Genomic DNA, 24,093 nt, shown 5'->3' with positions numbered 1-24,093 from the left:
TCAACTGGAAGACCTCAGAGACACTCGTAAACATAGACAGGTCACACGAGTAGGACAGAGGGAGGCAATGGGGTAACTCCAGGGGTGGTGGAGAAAGCAGTGAGAAGCCATGCCTTGGGGGCTACATAACAAAAAGGGAATGTGTGGACAGGGCTGCTTGCTGGAGGCAACCATTTGCAAAGAACTTCAGTGTCAAGAGATCATGGTCTGTCTATTTTGCCTGTGAGTTATTTCCTGCTTGACTCATGCTCCGTTTTGCTTTTGGACAAGGTCTCCCTTGGAAAAGTGTTCTGTTGCTTTTGTTTTTCTGGGACAATTATCAGGTCTATAACTTAAATAAAAAGGGTTTATTTTCCAGTCTACTGTTAAAAGAGGGGTTGTCTTTGTGAAGTAACAAGGACGTGCTTAGGCTGGGACTGAACACCATCCCTCAACCCAAACGGACTTAGGCTACTTGGCTGGAGCAACCATGACTCTCTTAAGGGGGTCAGGCCAGATGGCCTGGGTGCCTCTTTGGGGCAAGTGCTGGAGAAGACAGAAGGAGAGCCTTTGCATCCCCTCGCACCCAAGCCAAGATCCAGGCCACCAACCTGCTAGGCCAACCATTCTGTGTGAAGGTGGGAGGGGAGGGGGCTTATCTCCTGGTTATATTAACAAAAGAGAAAAAGCATCTTGGTCTCTCTGGATCCCAAGACCCCAACAGTAAAGATGGAATTGCTAGGGGCGCAGATGTTCCCTTTCACAGTTTCTCCCATTCCAGCCAGTTCCTGTGTTCCTGTGGGCTCCAGTTTCCACCAGTGTGGAGCATCAGTATACACAGGTTCCACTAACACCCTACGCAACTCCACACTGACTTAGTGCCCTGATGATGACTGGGCCCTACGACGCCATGATGACCAGGATTCTGAAAATGGAGATTTATATACCACCTAAGAATTTAGCAAAATTTTGCCATGTCCAACAGGAGAAAAATGTTCAAATCTGTTGTGCATGCAGTGTGGACTAATGCTGCAAGCAGTTTTGGGGCTGATTTTGGAGGCTTCTCACGTTTTGCAAGGGATCATTCCATATCAGTTCCTAAAATAAGCCCCTTCAAACCAGAGGGAAGCAGCCAGGTTACAGAGAGACCCTGAATTGCAGCCTCCAGAAGTCAAATCAAAGAGAAAGGTGTCTTTTAAAAGTGTCAGGCTTTCCTCCAAAGAAGAATCCTTGAAGCCAAAGCATCCTTTAAAAAAGCAAAAATGTCCTGCTGGTTATTTTTTGACCTGGAAGTCTGTAACAATGAGGATGGGAAGATACTGCATTGGGGGCATCTTCTTTCTCAGGACTCAGACGTTAAGAGGGTGTTCCAAGTTTTATCCACTCTGTTTTCGGATGTTTTTCCATTGACAACTGATGGAAATGTAGCCATCTTTTTCCCTTTCACTTTTAGAGTTAGATGATGCTGGGGGGGGGGGATGGGAATGAGAATTCAGCTAGACATAACAACACTAAACCTAGCGTGAGAATCAAGGTTGTTGCAACCAGAGCTGATAAAGAATTGGTGGGCTGGAGAGCTGGAGAGGAAGCTGGGGCTTCAAGCTAATTGGGGAATGTGATTTATGACTGTTAATTGGAGGAGGGAACTGTGCTTTGATGCTATGTGCCCAGGGGAGGGGAATTCAGTTTTTGGCTTTGATTATGCAGTGCCGATATTATGCTACTCAAATAAAAGATTCTTTGAGGTAAACAATGCCTTGAAGATTTTAATGTCGGAACCAGGACAGTGGCCTTTTCTGTCAAAGGAAAGGATCAAAAGAAGTGGTGAAATCTTCAGAAAACACGTTTCAAAACTGTGGAGCAAAAACTGCTTGGAGACTTTCCTGACCTTCCAGTTTCCATCCATCACAGTGGAGTCTCAATATGTACAAGTTCCACCAACATCGTGCATAACTCAGCACTGAGTGTGTAGCCACTCTTCCACCTAAGTACCTGACTTGGTGCCCTGAATATGACCAGGGCCCACAATGAATGCTGATCAAGATTCTGAAGAAGGAGATTTATATACTACCAGCTCCCTGTTTGCCATGTTGTCCACTAATGGCCATCAAGACAGGTCTACAGTTCATCCAATGGGTCCATCTTTGACCCCTCTATCTTTGGAAACTCTTGCTCCACTACCTTTGCCCTCCCATCCATCCACCCAGCCACCAACTCCAGCACCATCAGTTTCTGATCATGATTTCGTTCCTGACCCTCCAGCTTTATGAAAATCCACCTTATTAGAGTTTGCAACATGTTCAAGTATGACAAATGGGAACCGACATCTTGAGTTTTGAAGGCTGCCCTTCAATTTGGTGAGCTCAGCCTGTCTCAATGTGTGGGTCTCCTCCCCTAACATGCTGAGCGATGCTTCCCCCATCAGTGGAAGCCATCTACTGTCTGACCCAAGACGTCACTCAACAATTGGAGCAACAAATGCATCCGAAGAGCGAACAAGGTCATCATCCAACGTGTGTAAACGCTCCAGAGAAAAGTTGCTGCTTCCGGTGCTGTCTGGGCACTAAAGGTCTACTTGTGGCCCATGGTTTTTAATGTCCTGCTACAGCTGCAGTTGTGACTCAACAAAAGGAGTGAGCAAAGGGGAAGCAGCAGCTCACTTCTGGCCTTGAGGAACAACTGTGTTGTCATTGGGTTGATGAGCTGAGCTGGTTTCTAGACAAGGCTGGTTTGGAGGGAGGGAGACACAGCCTTATTGGTCCAGCCTGGCATGAAGATGTGGGGGGACTAGATCCTCAGGGGACACCCATCTTCTCAGGTCCATAGAGGAGAGAAGAACAAATGGGATGGCTGGAGAGGACAGGGGCAGAATAATGTTGTGTTGGAGCAGTTGTTAGCTCCTGGTGGGAGAGCGAGAAGAAAAGTCCACGGGTGGCTTGTTTGGAGGGAGGAAGTGGAGGCCCCCAAAGGGTGACAACTTCACCCAAGACAATTAAGAGGAAGACAGCTCTCTGAGGAAGGACTGGGCAGAAGATCCCTGGAGATCTTCTCCCAATGAAGGAGCAACACAGGGGAGGGAGTCAAGGAAAGGAGACAGGAGATGAGCGATCCTCAGTCATAAATCCAGAACATTCCTTTCTTTCCACTCTCTCCTCTTCTAACTACCTCTTCATTTTGGTGGGGCAGCCAAAACAGCTTGCCTCATTGCCTAATCTGGGGTGTGACCTCCAATTCCCCCAGCATTACTTAGTTCCTTGCCAAAAAAGCTTATCCATGCATCCGGTCAAGTGAGATACAACTTTAAATAAAATAATTTCCAAAAGTGCCACCAGAGTCCTTCGGAATTTTGCCATAAAAAAGGATGCTCAGTTTAGACTTAAAAACAAGAAAGTGGGATACACCCCCCCCCCCCCCGTTGAAGGTTTTCCATATTAATCCTGGAGCACTTGAGGGCCTGCATCATAAAGCATGCTTGAACCTTAAAAGTCTCAGCTGCAGAAGAGGAAGAGGAAAGATTACTAGATGGGTCCTAGAATGATAGAATCCTAAGCCTGCATGGGACCTTGGAGGTCTTCTAGTCCAACCCCCCCCTCGCCTAAGGCAGGAGACCTTATACCATCCAGGTCAAATGTTTGTCTAGTCTATTTTTGAAAATCTCCACTGCTGGAGCACCCATAACTCTGGAAGCTGTTCCAGTGATTGTTTTTACTATTAGAAAAAAGCAAGCAGGATAAAATAGTGAGATGAATAAGATAAATAATGGCAATAAGGAAGCGCTCAAAGTTGGACCATAAGAAAAGCTGAGTGCCAAAGAATGGAGGCCTTTGAACTCTGGTGCTGGAGAAGACTCCTGCGAGTCCCCTGGACTGCAAGGCGATCCAACTGGTCAGTCCTAGAAGAGATCAACCCTGACTACTCTTTAGAAGGCCAGATCCTGAAGTGGAAACTCAAGTACTTTGGCCACCTAATGAGAAGGAAGGACTCACTGGAGAAGAGCCTGATGCTGGGAAAGATGGAGGGCAAGAGAAGAAGGGAACGACAGAGAATGAGGTGGCTGGATGGAGTCACTGAAGCAGCAGGCGTGAGCTTCAATGGACTCCAGAAGATGGTAAAGGACAGGAAGGCCTGGAGGAACGTTGTCCATGGGGTCACGAGGGGTCAGACACGACTTCGCAACTAACAACAACACATGTATGTTTACATATCAATTTTGTATCTTGGTGTTATCCAAGCTAAAGCATCTCCCAGGAGATAAAAATTCAACTGTCCCAGCTGTCTACAACTTGCTCATTAAAATTCAGGAAAAGCTTTCTAGGTCAATGGAAGACATTGAAGAATTTATTTGAATCCATTGGATTATGATAGTCTACATAGATAGAGAGGGAAATTTTAAGAAATATTGTGTGAATTGTATATTTATAATGTTATTGTTTCTTTTGTAACTAACCACCATATCTCCATGCTAAAGCTGAAGCTTCTGTTGGTGTAAAATGGAAAACTAATAAAAATTGTTTATATATAAAAAAAGAATTTGGAAGCAGAGTAGATCTACAGAGAAGACCCAACACTGGGTGGAACCAACTCAGGAACTGGGACCTGGTTCTGGTGAAGGCTGAGAAATAGGGAGATCATCAGACAGACTACAACAAGAAGAATACAACAAGATCCAGACACACCTTGAACAAGTGGAGCTCTCCGGTGGCTTTCCCCCTTTGTGATTGTGGCAACAAGCAGAGAACAACACATCATGTATACCTACTCAGTGCAACACTTGAGAACATTGTGATGCAACAGGAGAATGAAATTAAGGTGGCTGGTTTCTGGACAAGATCTGTTTCACTTGTAGATATTTTGTGTTTTGTATTTTAAATTTTAGGTTGTACAGTATGCCTTATCTTAATGGGGAGGCTTCTGACACAGCTCAATAAATAATAAATGAAGTGTCCAGGATCCATTGGGCTTGTGACTCTTTTCCATCTGGCTCCAATCAAGTTGGGTATTATTATTATTATTTAAAAAAAAGGAATTTGTGATAGCAAGACACCCCCTTTCAACCAGAAATATGAGCTAGAAGAATTATTCAAAAGGGCTGACGGGGCTACTGCTAAAGTAGTACTGCTATTACTACTGGAAACCAATCAATGACAGCTGACCATCTCATTAGCTGACCTTCACACCACGTGACCAGTCAGTCCCGTGACCAGCCGACATCATCACCATAAGATTGATAAAACTGAAACAAGACACTCCAACTCAAGTCCCCCTAAGGATGTCTCCTAGCCTGGCAACAAAACGTTTGGAAGATAACAGCAAGCTCGGAGAACAAACCACGGCCACCATCTCCTGCTAAATGCCAAATGTTGTGGTTCCTTGACAGCCAGTGGACCTGGCAGCTGAGTCTGAAGAATCAGAGGAGGAGAAGGAAGGGCCTGGAGTGACATCAGAGTCAGGGGAAGACTCTGAGGAGCTCCAAGACTTACAGTCGTACGAGGAGCCTGGCCCCTCGACTCGCGCTCAGGCTGAGACACAGCTGGGGATGGTTTTGGTGTGTTGGAGGGAGAGAAGTTGTTGTGTGGTTGTGTGTAGAAATAAAGCAGCCTAAAGCATTAGAAAGAGATGCTTCTCTCTAGTAGCAGCACTCATAAGGAGTAGCAGTTGGTGGACCAGTAGTAGGAGACGTAGTAGCAGTGGGGAAGAATGGAGGAGTGGTAAGCAGTGAGTACTAACCTGTGAATGCTTTTGTGTTTGTGTTGTCTAGGCACCTCTCTTTTTGTGGTTTGGTGCCCACTAACTTGAGCATAGTTAAAATACTTAGTTTAGTTTTTTTATATATAATTCTAATCAATTTTTATATTGATTATTTGTCAGATCTCACATCACAATGCTTCAGCCCTGCTTTGCTTTGATAGCACCCTGCCATAAAGCTTAGGGATGCGGGGGAGGGGAGAATATAGGGAGGGAGGAATGACAGGAACCAATTGGAGTGCCAACCGGAGACAACAATTGGACGATCCAAGGACACAAGCCTGGGAACGGAATGCTAACACCCACCAAAGAGGAGCCAACCTTGAGAACTGTTGCAAAAACGTCCAATTTGAACCTAATTGGACCCTAACAGGATGACTGGGGGGGGGGAGAGAATGGCCTGGGAGAAAGGGAAAATCACTGGGTTTATGCGGGAATACTCAGATCCAGCTTTGCTTACATTGTAACCACTAGGCTTTAATAAAGGTATCTTTTTCACTAGAAATGGAGTCAAGGGTCTTTCTTTCCTGAGTGCCCCAGTTGGGATAAGCCTAATTGTTGAATGTTTGTCTGTTTCATCTTGTTGTAAGCCTTGGCAGAGGGTACAATCAATCTACAGAACACAGCTGCATGGGCAGTTTTTGGGCTCCCTAGAGAGGCACACATAACACAGCTGTTGGAAGAGCTGCACTGGATGCCAGTTTGCTTCCATCTTTGGGCCTCCATCTGCGAAACTGATGGGGTCTAGGAAGACGGCGCTTTCTGCTGTGGCCCCCACTCTTTGGACTACCTTCCCATCCAAGGCAAGTCCCACCCCTGCTCTTTTGACCTTCCAGTAGTGCCTCACAATCTGGCATGAGGTCCTATGGGCCACTTATGTATAGAGAAGGGCCACTTCTGTTCTGTCCTTCCCTTCGTTTTTAGTTGGCACTTATTGTTGCTAATACATAATAATATCTCATTGTTTCATTTAGAGGCACTCCCACCGCGGGGCTAGCGAAATGGCTTAGTGGCCGCATTTGCCACCTTGTGGATGACAGTCTCACCACGGTTAAGTCAGCGGAGGAGTTCCTGAGTAAGATTAAGATACTCAGGGTGGAGGAGGATGAAGTGATGGTATCATTCGATGTTACCTCACTCTTCACCTCCATCCCCCAAGACCTAGCCATCTCTGTCCTGAGAGATCAGTTGACAGATAAAAAGGGGAGTCATTACCAGGAGTCTCTGCAGACAGAAGATCTAGTGAGACTAGTGAAGGTATGCCTAACAACCTATTTTACGTTTCAAGGTGTCATATACGAACAAGTTAAGGGTACACCTATGGACTCTCCCATCTCCAGCATTATAGCAGAGGCTGTGCTCCAACAATTAGAACGTAAGGTGATGACACTAACCCAAGTTTTGGGTCAGGTACGTGGACGACACGTTCGCTGTTGTTAAAAGGCAACATGTAGCTAACTTTATGGGAATACTGAACTCAATTTACCCTGATATAAGATTCACGGTGGAGGAAGAGAAGCAAGGCCTTTTAGCCTTCTTGGATGTGTTGATCCACCGCCAGCCAGATGGATCATTACACACAAGTGTTTACCATAAGCCCACCCATATGGATAGGATCCTCCACTACAGAAGCAATCACCCGGGGTCCCATAAGGTCAGCTGCATTAGAGCATTATTTAAGCGCGTGGACTCCCACTGCAGCACGGTCCAGTTCAAAACAAAGGAAAGGGAACATCTCCTCCACATTTGTCAACAGAATGGGTATCCTTTAAAATTTGTAAAGCGGCATGGCACAATACCTAAACCCCAAAGCAATCAACAGAGGGATGGCCCGCTACCACAGAAGACACGTATCTCCGTGCCTTACATTAATAACATTTCTGAGGCAGCAGCCAGACTGTTGGCCCCCTATAACAGAAGTGGCCCATAAGCCCAATCAAACGCTGCATTCCAAAATTATGCGCCCCAAGGACCCACTCCCCGCTATGGAAAAATCTGTGGTAGTTTACAAAATTGACTATAAGAACTGTCAAAGTAACTACGTGGGCGAAACATCTAAACGGTTAAAAACCCATTTACATGAGCACAAATTGGCTGTAAAAAGGGGCAAGCAACACTCTCAGGTTTGGACGCCTATGGCAGAACATGGTCATCAATTTGATTTTGACAACACATGGGTTACATCCAGTGATGCCATGAAAGGAAGCCTGGTTTTCAGACAAAGACTCAATTAATCGCCATGTGTATCTCTGCCCAACACAGCAAGCGCTGAGGAAATGGAGTATGAAATATCACCCCACTCGCCACAAACAATCTGGCCGAGGCTTGCGAGATCGAGGAGACAACGTCACATTTAACCCCCGGTACAGACAAGCACACGGGACCTCCATTAATCCTCAGTGGCCCACGGACATCCCCTTGGCACCTAGCCAACAGCGGACTCACTCTGACGAACAGCTGAGGAGCCCGCCGACATCGAGGCTGGATAGGCATCTGTTAAGAGCTGAATGCTCCTCAAAAAGCGGAGGAGGGAGAGCCCACTGGGCGGGGGATTCATGTGCTCTCCAACAATACTCTAGTAGATCCTCACCCTCTGGGTAGAGGAGTGAAGCCGATTGTGTCAGCAGGAGACCTGGGAGGCCTGGCGATAGGATTCCTGAGCCAATGTTCCCCATGCTGACCAGGAGGAGCGATCTATGTGGAGAGGAACAGGGTGCGGGGTTGTGATTCGCTTGCGCCGTAGAAGAGAGAGAGATGTTTCCCCCCTCGCCCTGTCAGCGAATGGAGGACTACGGACGGGAGTGCTGGTGCCCACAATTGACGGCTTCCCCGAGGGAATACAGGGAGTTTGCCTCGGATAGGGATGATAACCACCAGCAACAGACAAGACGGCAAGGAATAGTTGGCACAGAGAGCATTAAGGTGGGGGGCAAAGGGGGAAGTGCTGAGCTGCATGGTATTCGGACAGGCATCACCCGTATAGGAGAGGGGAAGAGGATGGGGGGGGAGAGCAAACAGAGAATCTTAATGGAACAAATTATAGCAAAAAATTGAATGACCCCCCCCCATAACCCACAGCAGGGAGAAAGATGGTATGGGAGTAAATATCACTGGAGAGGAAGAGGGTGAAAGGGTTCTAATAAATTTAAGAACTAGTATTGAGAGAACAAGCAAGAATATCCAAAAGAGTGATAGAGGAGGGTTGGATGCAACGTCATAGAAACAACTAGATTAACTGGTTGGGACCAGTGACGCAATCTAGGAGCAGGCGCAAGCATTAGCTAACCTTATTTAAGGCGTTTCCACTGGACTACTGCAACGCGCTCTACATGGGGCTACCCTTGAAAAGTATTCGGAGACTACAGTTGGTCCAGAATGCAGCCGCGCGAGTGATAGTGGGTGCTCCTCGGTACACCCACATTACACCTATCCTCCGTGAGCTGCACTGGTTGCCTATTGGTCTCCGGGTCCAATTCAAGGTGTTGGTCATTACCTTTAAAGCCCTATATGGCTCAGGGCCAGGCTATTTGCGAGACCGCCTACTAGCTCATAGTTCCCTTCGTCCGGTTAGATTCCACAGGCTGGGCCTCCTTCAGGTCCCATTGGCCAAGCAGTGCCATTTGGCGGGGCCGCGGTGAAGGGCTTTCTCTGTGGTGGAGCCCATGTCTTGGAACCAGCTCCCCCCGGAGATTAGGACCGCTCCCACCCTGTTGGTTTTCCGCAAGCTGCTTAAGACCTGGCTTTTCCGGCAGGTCTGGGATTTATAAAATCCGACCCCTGGATGATTGTTATTGTATTTGTTTTGTTATGTTATATGGTGTTTTTACTGTTAGCCGCCCGGAGTCCTGCGGGAGTGGGGCAGTTTATAAATTTTAATAAATAAAATAAATAAATAAAAATAGCTGGCTTTTAACCCTGACGATGTTGGGAGTGTCCAACGAAAGCTTGGTTTTATTAAAGTATTTTCTTACTTGGATCCTCCTGGTGATCCATGTCAAGCCCCACGGGGCTTGCCATTCACAGGTTATTTATTTTATGTTATGAATATACCCAGGAGTCACATCTTTACGGACATTATTAATCAATAATATCTTTATATATCATCTCTATATATCATCTCTCTCTTTCTCTCTCTCTCTCTCTTTATATGTCTATATATGCACACTTAACTATATATAAATATATTTCTCACCAATATGCTGATAGGTGCGGGACAACTAGGAGCATTACGGCCGATTGAAGCAAATTGACCAGTGACTCGCTCAAGGAGCAGGGCGCAGAAGCAGCTGGCCGTATAAGTAAACTCCCAGATCCTTTACTTTCACTCTGACAATGTCGGCAGTTTGGCCGAGGAAAGCTAAGTGGTTTTATATTAAACAGTTTTGTTTATACTTTTATCCTGGTGCTTGATTTCTGTTATTTTTCTAACATATATATCTCTCTATTTCTATATCTGGAGTGATGGCAATGGAAATGGACTGATCACATAACAAGAGAAACAGAGGGCGGAGGACCAAGGCAGTCACAGAATGGATCCCACTTGATAAAAAGTGTCCACGAAAAAAGACCTAAAACAGAAGAAGCGATGACCTCAGCAAATGTTGCTGGTCCAACTGTAAAAGCAAAGCTAAGGTTGGAAACTGGCAGAAGAAGCCTTGATCCTGCAGTGAATACACAATGGCTAAGCTGATGCTGATGATATATTGCATTGAGGTGAGAGAGGATGTTAAAGACTCCATTAGGCAGCAGATGACGGGGCTCCTCATAAATCATAGGCAACACCAGACTCTATCAAAGGAGGAGTTGGAGGCCATGGCCCAACTCAGAAAGGATGAGGCCACCCTCATATTGCCGGCCGACAAAGGGAGGGCCATGGTCGTCATGGACAGAGCGCACTATGTTAACAAGGCATTGGAATTACTTGGTGATGCCACAGCTTACAGGATTGTAAGTGGGGACCCCATGACGACCCTTAAGAACCATGTCAATAAAATGCTCAATGGCCTTAAACACAGCAAGAGGATAGATGAAGATACTCTTGCCAGGATATGCCCTAGTGACATGGTGGTGGCCAAGTTTTACGGACTTCCCAAAGTCCACAAGGAGGGCGTCCCACTTCAACCCATTGTGTCATTTAGGAACACCCCAATGTCAGGCTTGGCCAAATGGCTAAGTCATCATATTGGCCATTTGGTCAATGATAGTTATACCACCGTTAGGTCTGCGGAGGATTTCTTGGATAAAATTAGTAACCTGAGGATAGAGGATGATGAGGTGATGGTGTCTTTTGACGTAGTCTCCCTCTTCACCTCTATCCCACAGGGTTTAGCTGTCAAGACAATTAAGGACCTGCTTTATCTCAGAGAATTAGGACAGCACCAGGACTCCCTCTGCCCTGATGACCTTGTTGGCCTTTTGGGAACGTGCTTGAAAACCTATTTTACATTCCAGGGCATTACTTATGAGCAGATTAAGGGTACTCCCATGGGATCCCCAATTTCGAGCGTTATCGCTGAGGCTGTCTTGCAGCAATTGGAGCACGTAGTGATGGCCCAGTACCATCCTAAGTTCTGGGCCCGCTACGTGGACGACACTTTCGTCATCCTTAAGAGGAGTCGGAAAGCTGACTTTGTGGGCACACTCAATTCAGTGTGTGCGGATATACAGTTTACGGAGGAAGAAGAACGCCCGGGTAGGTTAGTGTTCTTGGATGTTTTAATCCACCGCCAACCTGATGGGACCCTGAGGACTAAGGTCTACCATAAACCCACACACACTGATAGGGTTTTGCACTATCATAGCAATCACCCAGTGGCCCACAAAGTTAGCTGCATTAGGACACTCTTTAAGAGAGTGGACTCCCACTGCAATACAGCCAAAGCCAGAGCGGAAGAAAGGCAGCACCTCTTCCGCATCTGCAGGCAGAACGGATATCCCACCAGATTTGTTAAGTGCCATGGTGCTCTGTCCAGACCTCCCAATGGTTCACAGACGGAGGTTTTACCATCCCAGACGACACGTGTCAGCCTCCCTTATGTTAATAATGTCTCGGAAGCCACTGCTAGGCTGTTGGCACCCTATAATGTTAGGGTGGCACACAAGCCCAACCGGACGTTACGGTCTTGTGTCATGAGACCCAAGGATCCACTCCCCACATTGGAGAAACCTGGGGTAGTGTATAAAATCCATTGCAATAACTGCCCCAGCAGTTATGTGGGTGAGACCTCTAAGAGGGTTAAAACCAGGATCCAAGAGCACAAGCTGGCTATAAGAAGAGGGGAGCAATATTCCCAAATGCTTACACACATGATAGAGTCTGGAAATAGCTTTGATTTTGATGGGGTGCAGGTGATAGCTAATGATACCACAAAGAGTGGCAGGCTATTAAAGGAGGCCTGGCTTTCATGCGAAGGATCCATCAACCGCCACATTGACCTATGTCCGTCTCCTTTCGTTGTCTGGTGTTCAAACTAAATCGAGACAAACCCACACCCTTTGAGGGGAGAGGAAGTAACAACAATAGTGCTGAGATGCCCGAAGGAATTAACAGTAAAATCCCTAAGTCCGATACCGTCCACAATGACGAAAAGGAACATCCAATACGGGAAGGGGGGAGGGGACACAGAATGACAACCCATTCGCTCAGCAGAAGAGAAAGCAATATGGGCAAAAAATATGCCCAAATACCATCAAACTCTTCTTGGCAGGAATGGGAAGGATTTAGTTTGAACACCAGACAACGAAAGGAGACGGACATAGGAAACAACGTAGTGGAGGATGAAATACAAACGCTGAAACATGTAATACCCAGATAGAGGCTACTCATATGACTAAGGAGGAGGAGAGCACACAACAAAAAAAGAACATTGGCTCTCAGCCAAGAAAGATCCACCCCCTTAACAGGATACAGGGAAACATTGGACTAGATCCCCCCGATACGATAGGAACAAACACCATCAAAGGAGAGGGGAGTATAAGATCACTAATGAATCCAAAAATTAACAACAGAAGGATAGATAAGGGAACCCGAAGGAACGATAAGAAAGAACATAACGTCAGAGATACATTCCGAATACTGGCTGATCAGCTGGGGCCAGTTACGCGGTCGAAGAGCCGTGTGCAAACGTCGACCAAACCCATTTAAACCATCTTTGCTAGAACGGCCTTTTAGCCCTGATGATGTTGGGGAGTTCCCCAATGAAAGCTTGGCAACCTTTTTTAGTAAAGTATTTTTAGTAAAGTATTTTTTACTTAAAATTCTCCCGGTGATCGTGTATTATTTATTTTATATATATATATGTGGTATTACAAATCTCTTCAATAAATTACAAAATAAAATAATTAGGAATGCATCGGGAAACAAATACAGAAGACCTTCTCCAAAGTGTCTATGATTACATCAGCATGCAATCAAAAATGCACCTGGATGCACCATTTTTAATTTATTAAATCTGGACACGGCTTGATTCCCATTAAAAATACTCTGACCACTAGGCCTCACAGGACCCCACAAAACCCCTGTAAAGAATTCTGTGCAGAGCAAAAGACCACACAGCCCCCGCCAGGATGGAAGTAGCATCCGGTGCAATTGGCAGAGGGTACAATCAATCTACAGAGCACAGCTGCATTGATAACGCAGGTTCTGAGCTTTTGCTTGATAAAGAAATACAGGGAATCAGAAGTTGCCTTCAAGCTTTACGTGTTTATTCAACTGAATAGAGACGGACCCCTCTAAATGAGGGGGAGGCCCGAATGACAAGAAATCCTTCTATTTATTCCTTCTAATTACATAAGCAACCCATCCAGCAAAGCTGACACACATAAGATAAAGATTTCACCCAGTTTAAGTCTGGCACACTGTGGATAAGAAGGGAGAATGAAGAAGTAGCTAAACATGTTCCCTTTTGGGAGCAATTTATCAAAGACAAACAGCACAGTTAATGGAGGTTTATCTGAGGTATTTCAAATTGAAAAGGGGACTAGACAGGGTTGTCCATTGTCGCCTTTGTTGTTTGTTTTAACTTTGGAAATCTTGTTGATTAAAATTCGTGAATCATCTAAAATAAAAGGAATAGAGATTAATAAGAATAATTATAAATTAAGGGCTTTGGCAGATGATTTGGTTGTTACTTTGTCTCAACCAACTTATTCAGTAATGGAGTTGTTACAATTGATAAATCAATTTGGACAAGTCTCTGGTTTCAATAATAATAAGACTAAAATATTGCCCAAAAATATGACTAATTTGGATAAGGAGACTTTAGTTAGATTGACAGGCTTTGAAGTTGTTAATAAGGTAAAATATTTGGGGGTATTTTTATCTGCTCCCAATGCAAAACTGTATAAAAATAATTATGAAAGGTTGTGGCTTAAAGTACAAAAGGATTTAAACGATTGGAAAAAGTTGCAATTATCTTTGTTGGGGAGAATAGCAGCGATCAAAATGAATGTTTTGCCAAAGTTTCTTTTTTTATTTCAAATGATACCTATTCTGAAGAAAGAGGCAAGTTTAGATGATTGGCAGAAAGGTATTAATAAATTTATTTGGGCAGGGAAAAAACCAAGAGTAAAATTCAAAATTATACAAGATGTACGAGAGAGAGGTGGACTCAAGGTACCGAATTTGAAATTGTATTATGATGCCGTGGTTTTAACACTGATTAGTGATTGGATTAATTTAACAAATGTAGATATACATTTTGGAAGGGTGGGATTTATTATATGGATGGCATGCCTATTTAATTTTTAATAAGAAGGTGGATAGGGCTTTTAAGTCTCATATTTTAAGAATTTCTTTACTTCGAGTATGGAAGAAATATTATAGAATAGACTCAAGAATTCCATTATGGGCTATCCCAGGGCATGCAATAGAAGGAATAAGGAAAGGAGTGAAGATGGATAGTATTTCTTATAAACAATTACTTAATTGGGATGGGAAGAACTGGCAATTAAAACATATAGATGAATTAGCACAAGAAAATATTATCTATTCGTGGTTTCAGTATAGACAATTATTGGAAAGGTGGAAGATAGATTATAAAGTGGGTTTGATTAGAGAGGATGAAGACTTGTTGAAGCAAATTAAAGATCAAAGTCGAACTCACATAAAAAGAATTTATGGTGTATTAGTGGAATTGGATTCAGAAACAGAATTAGTTAAAGATTGCATGGTCAAATGGGCTCAAAATTTTGATGAGCCGGCTTTATTAGAAACATGGGAGATAATTTGGGTGAGGAATGTTAAATTCACGCAAGCTCAAAATTTACGGGAAAATTTTTATAAAATGTTTTATAGATGGCACCTTGATCCACAAAAGATGTCTCGTATGTATTCAGATTTGCAACCTAAATGTTGGAGATGTGGTTGTCTGGATGCAACGTATTATCATATTTGGTGGTCATGTAAAAGCATAAAAGTTTTTTGGATAAAGATATGGTGGAATATTCAAAAAATTTTTAATAGAAGGATAAAATTCACTCCACAATTGTTTTTGTTAGGTATTATTGTTGATTGTGATGATAAAGAAATTATTGTAATGTTAAATTTAATCACAGTGGCAAGGTTGTTGATAGGACAATATTGGAAGAAGGAATTTTTGCCTACTTTAGAGGAATGGTTTTTTAAAGTTTCTTACTTATCTGAAATGGCAAAAATTTCGGCTTATTTGAAAGATCAATCGCAAGAGAAATATCTCTTGGTGTAGAAAAGATGGATAAACTTTATACAGTATAAGTATGATATTAAAAGATATTATTTAGCTTTTGAATAATTTGTATTTAAAGTTTAAGATAATAAGTATTTTTTATTATATATATATATATATATATTGGATTTAAAGTACTTAAAAATTTGTTTTTTTAATGTAATATTTGTTTGAGGTTTATTTAAGTTTAAATGTTTTGTATTTTTTAGTTCTAGTTAACCCTGTATTCAGCTCTGGGAAGACGGGGGGGAGGGTTTCTGGGAGGGTAGGGAGGTAGCGGGAGAGGGATTTTATTGTAAAATTGCAAAAAAATTTAATTAAAAAAAACATGTTCCCTTTTGGGTGTTTCCCTAAAGACATTGTATGTTCTTTGGTGCGTTAGGACATTGGGTGTTGTCCTTGTTGTCCTTTCATGACCCGGCATCCAGGACTCGGCAAGGGATGAAAGAGAGAGGGTCCATCTGTACGTATTCACAATTGATACTGTCCCCTAAGCCCTGGTCATCAGCATGGGCAGTTTTGGGGCTCCCTAGAGAGGCACACATAACACAGCTGTTGGAAGAGCTGCATTGGATGCCAGTTTGCTTCCCGGTCTAATTCAGGATGTTGGTTATCACCACGTCCTTTATGGCTTGGATCCAGGACAGGTGAGGAACCATTTTGCCCTAATGGGATTGCCCCCCCAACTCTCAATCTGGCAGGAAGAACATACTTTGGGTCTCCATTTGAAAAACTGATGGGGTCTAGGAAGACGGCGCTTTCTGCTGTGGCCCCCACTCTTTGGATTACCTTCCCATCCAAGGCGAGTCCCACCCTTGCTCTTTTGACCTTCCAGTAGGGCCTCACAACCTGGCATGAGATCCAACGAGCCACTTATGTATAGAGAAGGGCCACTTCTGTTCTGTCCTTCTCTTTGTTTTTAGTTTGCATTTATTGTTGCTAATACATAACAATGTCTCTATCTATCATCTCTATCTCTTTATATCTATATATGTACACATACTAGACAGCATGCTAAAAAGCAGAGGCATCACCCTGCCAACAAAAGTGTGTATAGTCAAGGCCATGGTTTTCCCAGTTGCAATGTATGGCTGTGAAAGTTGGACCCTAAGAAAGGCTGAGCGACAAAGAATGGAGGGCCTTTGAACTCTGGTGCTGGAGAAGACTCCTGTGAGTCCTTTAGACTGCAAGGCATTCAAACCGGTCAGTCTTGGAGGAGATCAGCCCCGACTGTTCTTTAGAAGGCCAGATCCTGAAGTTGAAACTCAAATTCTTCTCATTAAGTGGCCAAAGTAAGGACTCACTGGAGAAGGGCCTAATGCTGGGAAAGATGGAGGGCAAGAGAAGAAGGGGACGACAGAGAAGGAGGTGGCTGGATGGAGTCCCTGAAGCAGGAGGCGTGAGCTTCAACGGACTCCAGTAGATGGTAGAGGACAGGAAGGCCTGGAGGAACATTGTCCATGGGGTCATGATGGGTCAGACATGACTTCGCAATTAACAACAACAATGTACACTTTACTATATTAAAAAAGGTCTAATGGGGCTCCTCACCAACCATAGACGTAACCACACCATATCAAGATCGGAGGAGGCCACTCTCGAAGAACTATGTAAAGACAGATCGATTGTCATCCTGCCAGCCAATAAAGGCAGAGCAACAGTAATCATGGATGGATCTGAATACAACCAAAAGATCCACACCTTACTTGATAGGAGCTCATATCGAGTTGTTGACAAAGACCCGATAACGTCGCTTAAGAACCAAATCAACAAAGTGGCCGACAGGCTCAAGGGGCAAAAGAAAGTCCACAAGAAAGACCTGGGTGCTATTTGACCCAAGGACTCAGCCACAGCACGAATTTATGGGTTGCCAAAAACCCATAAAACAGGTGTCCCGTTACGTCCAATTGTTTCACTCAGGGGCACCCCAACCTTTGGGTTGGCAAAGTGGCTAAGTGGATGACTCCAACATCTAGTCAAAGGTAGTACTACTACAGTGAAATGCCCAGAACAACAATTGAGGCCAATGAAGTAATGGTATCGTTCGAAGTAGTGGCATTATTCACCTCAATCCCCCAAGGGCTAGCCGTATCCACCATACGAGAGCTACTACAAAGTTTTGAGCCATGGAACCCCAACTTGCCCAATTCAGAAGACCTTATTCTATTACTGAATTTCTGCCTCAGGGCATACTTCATGTTTGAAGGCGATATATACGAACAAATAAAAGGCATGGCCATGGGATCACCAATCTCAGGGCTAATTGCAGAGGCAGTTTTACAAAAATTAGAGTTTAAGGCGATGGCTGATTATAAAGCCTAAATTTTGGGCAAGGTATGTCGATGATACATTTGTTATCAAACGCCGAGACAAGACTGGATTCATGGATACATTCAATTTGATTTACCCGGATACCCAGTTTATGATAAAAGAAGAAACTGACAACACCTTGGCATTTTTAGATGTATCTGCTGTGAGTCCATGCCAGCCAGTGGACCCGGCAGCTGAGTCTGGGGAATCAGAGGAGGAGGGGCCTGGAGAGCCATCAGAGTCAGAGGAAGGCTCTGATGAGCTCCAGGACTTACAATCTGATGAAGAGCCTGGCCCTTCCACTCGTGCTCAAGCACGAGTCAGACTCTGAGGACTCACAGCTGGAAGACATCATAGACGCTTGCAAATGCAGACAGGCAACAAGAGCAGGACAGAGGGAGGCAATGGGGTGACTCCAAGGGAGGAGGAGAAGGCATTGAGAAGCCACACCTTGGGGCTGCATAATAAAAAGAGAAGGTGTGGGCAGTGCTGGTTGCTGAAGGCAACCGTTTGCAAAAGACTCAAGTTTCATGGAATCTCTAGCTCTCTCTATATATATCTATATCTGGAGTGATGGCAATGGAAATGGACTGATCATGTAGCAAGAGGAATGGAGGGCAGGAGGACCAAGGCAGTCACAGAACGGATCCCACTTGATAAAAAGTGCCCACAAAAAGAGACTTAAAACAGAAGAAGTGACAACATCAGCAAAAGTTGCGGGTCCAACTGGAAAAACAAAGCTAAGGTTGGAAACTAGCAGAAGAGGCCCTCATCCTGCAATGAATGGGCGACGACTAAGCTGATGATGATGATAATGATGATGATATATGTAAAAGGGGAGGGAAATTTATTGTTTCTTTTCTTTTCAGAATCCTGCCGGGGTGGATTCTATACATTAAATTTATTTGGTATCTGGATCTTCTTTTTTTGTCGTGGTTAGTGCTGGACGTATGTTTTTGCTTTGTTTTTCTGTTCTGCATTTTACCTTTCATGATAAAACAAAATAAATATACTGAAAGAAAAAAGTTGCACAATTTCGGTAGTAAGTTGCCCAGAGTGGATTTGCAGAGCAAGATGGGGTGAGGTATAAATTTATTAAATAAATATAGAACTCACTGCCTGGACTGCAACCGTCACTAAGTGGGATGTGCAGGATACTAATTGCATCAAAAGATTAAGCAACACCAAGAGGCAAGATTGTAAATATTGGTCAGGCACCCCTTAAAATGATTCAGCCATCTGACTGGGAGATTGCAGAAGGGGTAAGGAAGAGACAGGGGTTGGCATTGAGTGGTCTCTTAATCCATCCAGTTGGATCTGATCTACCACTCAGTCAGGTTCCTGATCTAGAACACCTTCAACAAGGTGAAGGGGGTGGGGGTTATTATATTATTTCAATACTTTTCCTCTGGTTATTTTTTAAATTTCTGGGCACTTATATCTCGGAGGACCTCTCATGGACTATGAATGTTAACATACTTGTGAAGAAGGCACAGAAGAGGCTGTATTTCCTGAGAATGCTCAGGAAGATAAATCTATCTCAGCATCTACTTCTGTCCTACTATCACAGCACCATTGAGAGTGTCCTGACATACGGCAGTCTTGCATGGTCTGGGAGCAGCTCTGTAGCGGACAAAAAAGCTCTACAGAGAATCATTAAAACTGCCCAGAATATTATCGGACTCCAGCTACCAGCCCTGGACAACATCTTCGAATTTCGCTGTTCGAGGAAGTTGCATAACATTCTCAGAAACTCTTCCCATCCTGCTTACAATCTCTTTGGACTGTTGCCTTCTGGCAGAAGATATAGAACATTTAAAACTCCGACCACACGTTTTCTGAATAGTTTTTACCCCAGAGCTATAATTGCACTTAATAATGAACTAAAGGGCCACCATCAGTGAACTGTTGGACAGTATTACTTGGTCTGTTGGGTGGATGTTTGGGCGGTTTTAGGGGTGGGGAATTGTGGTGGGTAGGAGTGTGTTTGGGGATTATGAGTGTGGGACCCGGTCTTTGGGGGTCACATAAATTTTGTTGTATGTGTATACTGTGTATACACATACAATGACAATAAAGTTTATTATTTTATTTTTATAGGGTGTTTTTCTATTTAGGTAAGCTGCCTTGTGTTGCCATGTGTGAGTAAGCGGCAATACAAATTTTCTAAATAATAAATAAATTATGATCATGATTGTTGCTGATATGTACACTGAGAGCCTATGCACCAGAGACAAATTCCTTGTGTGTCCAAACAGCCTTGGCCAATAAAGAATTCTATTCTATTCTAAATGCACAAGGGGGACCCTGTCACAACAGAGGCAAATACCCACTGCCAAGAACCAAGCGAAGGAACCAACACCCCGAGTTCAAATCTAACACAGGCAACAAACACCGCAAGGCACTCCCCAAGCTTCTGAACCATAGGCCAAGGGGACTTCCCAGAGGCACAAGAAGAAACATCGGCAGAAGATCTGATTGATACTTCAACGGGGCTCTCCTGCAGCCTGAAGGACTCAGCCATCAGATCTGGACAGCAAAATGATCCAGAGATCCAGGCACAAAATTCTGCTGTTAAGTGCTAGAATATCCAAACTCCTGGAATTGTGGAGGAGGGGGGTGGGGAGAGGATGGGTTGAAGTTTAAGTAGTTCAGATAAGTAGAAATAGTTTTATTGTATATAATATTGAGGTTTCAATTTGGAGAGAGGAATTGCTCGGGCATTTCCCCCGGACCGCATCCCGAGTGAGAGGATAGGAGAAGGTGAGAAGTAAGTAGGAAGGTGGAGGAGAGGGGGTGAGTGAGAAAGAGGAAGAAGAGGGAAAGAGGCAAGTTGGTTAGAGGGTGGATGTGGTTTGGGGGAAAATGGGTGAGCAATACCGAAAATGGTGTGTATTAATTTGTTTTATTTTTTATCTGAAGTATTTTTAAGAATGTAATGTATTGTAAAATTGAAAATAAAAACTTTTTACAAGAATTGTGGAGGATTCCTTCACTGGAGAGTTCCTGGCCTGGGGTAGAGGGTTGGATTAGAAGACCTCCAAGGTCCTTTTCAATGCCAGGATTCTAGGTAGAGTCTGGGTGGACCAGCAAGGTCTGAGGGACCGTCTCTCATCTGGGTGAGCCGGAAGCGAGCCTGGGACCTTTGCCTCACCCCAGCCACTCTACAGCTCCGGAGGACTCTCTCAAAGTAAGTCCTGCCCTGCGCTGGCTCGTTCCCTCCCCCACTACACTTGGCTGGGCAGGGACTCGTACCACCTGCCATTTGCTAATGTACCACAGGTGGTATGCATACCACCGGTTGAAAAGCCCTGCTCTAAATAAATAAAAAACCATTCCCACTGGGTCATCTTGTGACCAAGTGAGGAGTAATTTTCCCCCAATAAATTGCAGCCGAGTTGCATCTTCCTGCCTTTTGCACAGATGGCAGAAATCTACCTGGGAGGAAAGGGATTTTGGATTTGCAGGTGGGAGAAGCAACTCCTGAAAAGTGGAAAGACCCAGACAAGCCGTTGCAGAAACAGGGGACCAATCCTCCGAGAGGAATTCCATCTAGACAAATGAAGCCATTTTTCCCAACCGATGAAGGTCATGCTCCAGTAGAAACAGCTTCCTCTGAAGCCCCTCCCTCAGCAGAAAGTCCCAAACTCAGTAGCTTTCTGCAGTGCCATGATGGCCCCATAGGCAAATAAGAAAACCTATCCTGTTTAGCCTGAGTGCCCCCCATTATTGGAGGAATTGTGCCCCACCCCTGAAATAGCTTCTTCCATTTGTTAGGTTTTGCTGTGCATTTTCCATGCAGAGCATTTCCTGAGTCTTTTGGAGAGGAATCTCCCCATCCTATTCGAGATTCTCACTTAGTATAGATTTATTTAAGCAGGGAAAATTAGGTGAGCAAGGTCTTGACAGCTGGATACTTTCACTTTCACTTTCACTTTCACTTCCAATTAAACTAATGAGAGCGGGACTTTTAATCTCTTGGTTCAAAAACTGCTTCACAAAGAGCAGGTGGCACCACAAGATGCCCTAAAATTTCTCTCCCTGTTGGAGTAGCACACCACCAGTCTCTTGCAAGGATGGAAGTGGCACCAGGACACCCAAAACCCTCTGAATGTTTTCCAGTCCTATCCTCAAGCAACAATTGGCCAAAGTAATGTCAGGAATGTCATATGATGCACTCTTCCAATAGCCATCCACCAGAGCTAGAAAACAAGTCTGTTGCCCAAGACCAGTTTTTGTTAAGGGATAAGGAACCCACTCTCCCCTTTCAGTGAATACTGACATGATATTCAGCAACAAACCACAACTACCTGCAATCCCAATGGGGTAACAACAACTGGGTATATATGATTGTGTGGGCAGTAAGTAAATGGTGAGAGGCAGTTTTTAATTTGGCGATTTTGGAAGGGGACATAGGAGGATCCTAAGATTTGGCAGAAATACTTGGTTGTACATTCTGAAACCTGGTATGTGAACGGGACTTTTGCAATTGCTCCCAAACCATTTGCACAGATTTACGTCATCCCGGCAAAGCAATATGAGGGAATGTACCCTGTGTTGTACGCACTTCTGTCTCACAAACAGTGTGCTATGTATGAACGACTATTCCACTTTGTGAAAACCCTGGTGGCTGCCAAACTCTGTCCATCTACTGCAATTCTGAAATGGCTGCCACGAATGGCATCAAGGAAGGCTTCCCAGAAGCTGCTTTAAAAGGCCATTTCTTCCACCTCGCCCAAACGTGAGAAGCCATTTGGTAATAAGAGGCGCTGCCCGTTCTGGCGGAAATGGCAAAGATTTCGGCTTTTTTAAAGGATCAATCACAAGAGAAGTTCTTTGTGGTATGGGAAAAATGGATAGATTTCATACAACATAAGTTGGATATAAAAATATTATTTAGTTTTTCAATAACTTATGTATAAATTTTAATATTTTATAGACTATTATTTTTTTTTCTCTTTATATTTTTTATTATTATTTTATTTTCTTATATTTCTTTTCTTCTTTCTTTCTCTTTATTCTTTCTTTTTAAGTATTTTTTTTCTTTTCTTTAATATTTATGTTTTATATATATATATATATATTATTGTTAATTATTCTATTAGTTGTTTAAGTAATGTATTTAGACTTATCTATGGTTTATACTTTTTTTTTAAGAATTCAAGAAACTTTAATTAAGCCTATATTCAGCTCTGGGAAGGCTGAGGGAGGGAACGGGAGGGCTGGGGTGGGTTGGGGAGGGTTGTTTTTTTTCTTGTAAAAATTTTAAAAATTTTCAATAAAAAAAAAGAGGCGCTGCCCGTGACTTCAAAAGAGACACAGAGTTCACCATGAAGGCAAAAATTATTGTGGCCTTTGCATTCCTGCCTGTCCCGGACCTGGAAGATTATGTTGGTGCTCTAGAAGGATCTCTGCCAGGACAGCAGGATCCTGTTGTGCCAGCCTGCCTGCTGCATAGCAGCCTCTCTGCCATCTGCCTGCCAGCACCTGCCCTACGTCATCATGCAGCAGCTGGCCAAAGCCTTGCCACAAGCAGCACGTGACATATTCAGCAACCAACCGCAACTACCCACGAGCAGCACGTGACACACTCTTTCAACAGCTGCCCACCAGAGTTAGAAAACAGGTCGGTGGCCCAAGACCAGTGTTCTTTGAGGGATAGGAACCCACTCTCCCCTTTTAATGAATACTGACATGATCTTCAGCAACCAACCGCAACTACCCACAATCCCAAAGGGGTAACAAATGGGTACATATGATTGTTCAATCAGTAACTAAGCGATGAGGGGTCGAAAAAAATTCTCCTTTGGGCCAAAAGGAACTTTCCAGTCAATTCCTCAAGCAGTATCTGTCCAATGCAACCCCACAAACGTCATATGATGCAGTTTTCCAACAGCCATCAACCAGAGTTAATTTGGTTGGTCTGCCCGGGTCACTGATGGACCCAACTGGGTTTCAGAGTTGAAATACCTGCCAAACTGCTCCATGGTCCTACAGAGGCACTGGCAACTGCCTAGAATAGGAAGGAAGAGAGCCTTGGACAGGATCGCACCAATGTGGCCTTCTCTTGGCCCATAACTCCCATCCCTCCCCGTGGTTCATTGAGGATCACAAGAAGCTCTAAGATTACTCTCCCCTTTGGAGCTGTGCACTTCTTGGGAGGATGGAAGTGGCATTGTCGAGAAGCACCTGGCAGAAGCAAAGCCATGAATGTCACACGACGCAGTTTTTCCGACAACCAGAGTTGAAAGAAGAGTCTGTTCCCAAGACCAGCATTTATTCAGCAATAGCAAGTCCGTTTTTGTGCACTCATGCATCATCTTCAGCAACCAGCCACAACTACCCCACAATCCCA

This window comes from Crotalus tigris, unplaced genomic scaffold, assembly GCF_016545835.1.
Source record: "Crotalus tigris isolate CLP2741 ecotype Arizona unplaced genomic scaffold, ASM1654583v1 scf7180000020968.1038771, whole genome shotgun sequence".
Classification (NCBI taxonomy): Eukaryota; Metazoa; Chordata; class Lepidosauria; order Squamata; family Viperidae; genus Crotalus; species Crotalus tigris.
The sequence above is the reverse complement of the archived record's forward strand: the minus strand, read 5'-3'. Positions refer to the sequence as shown.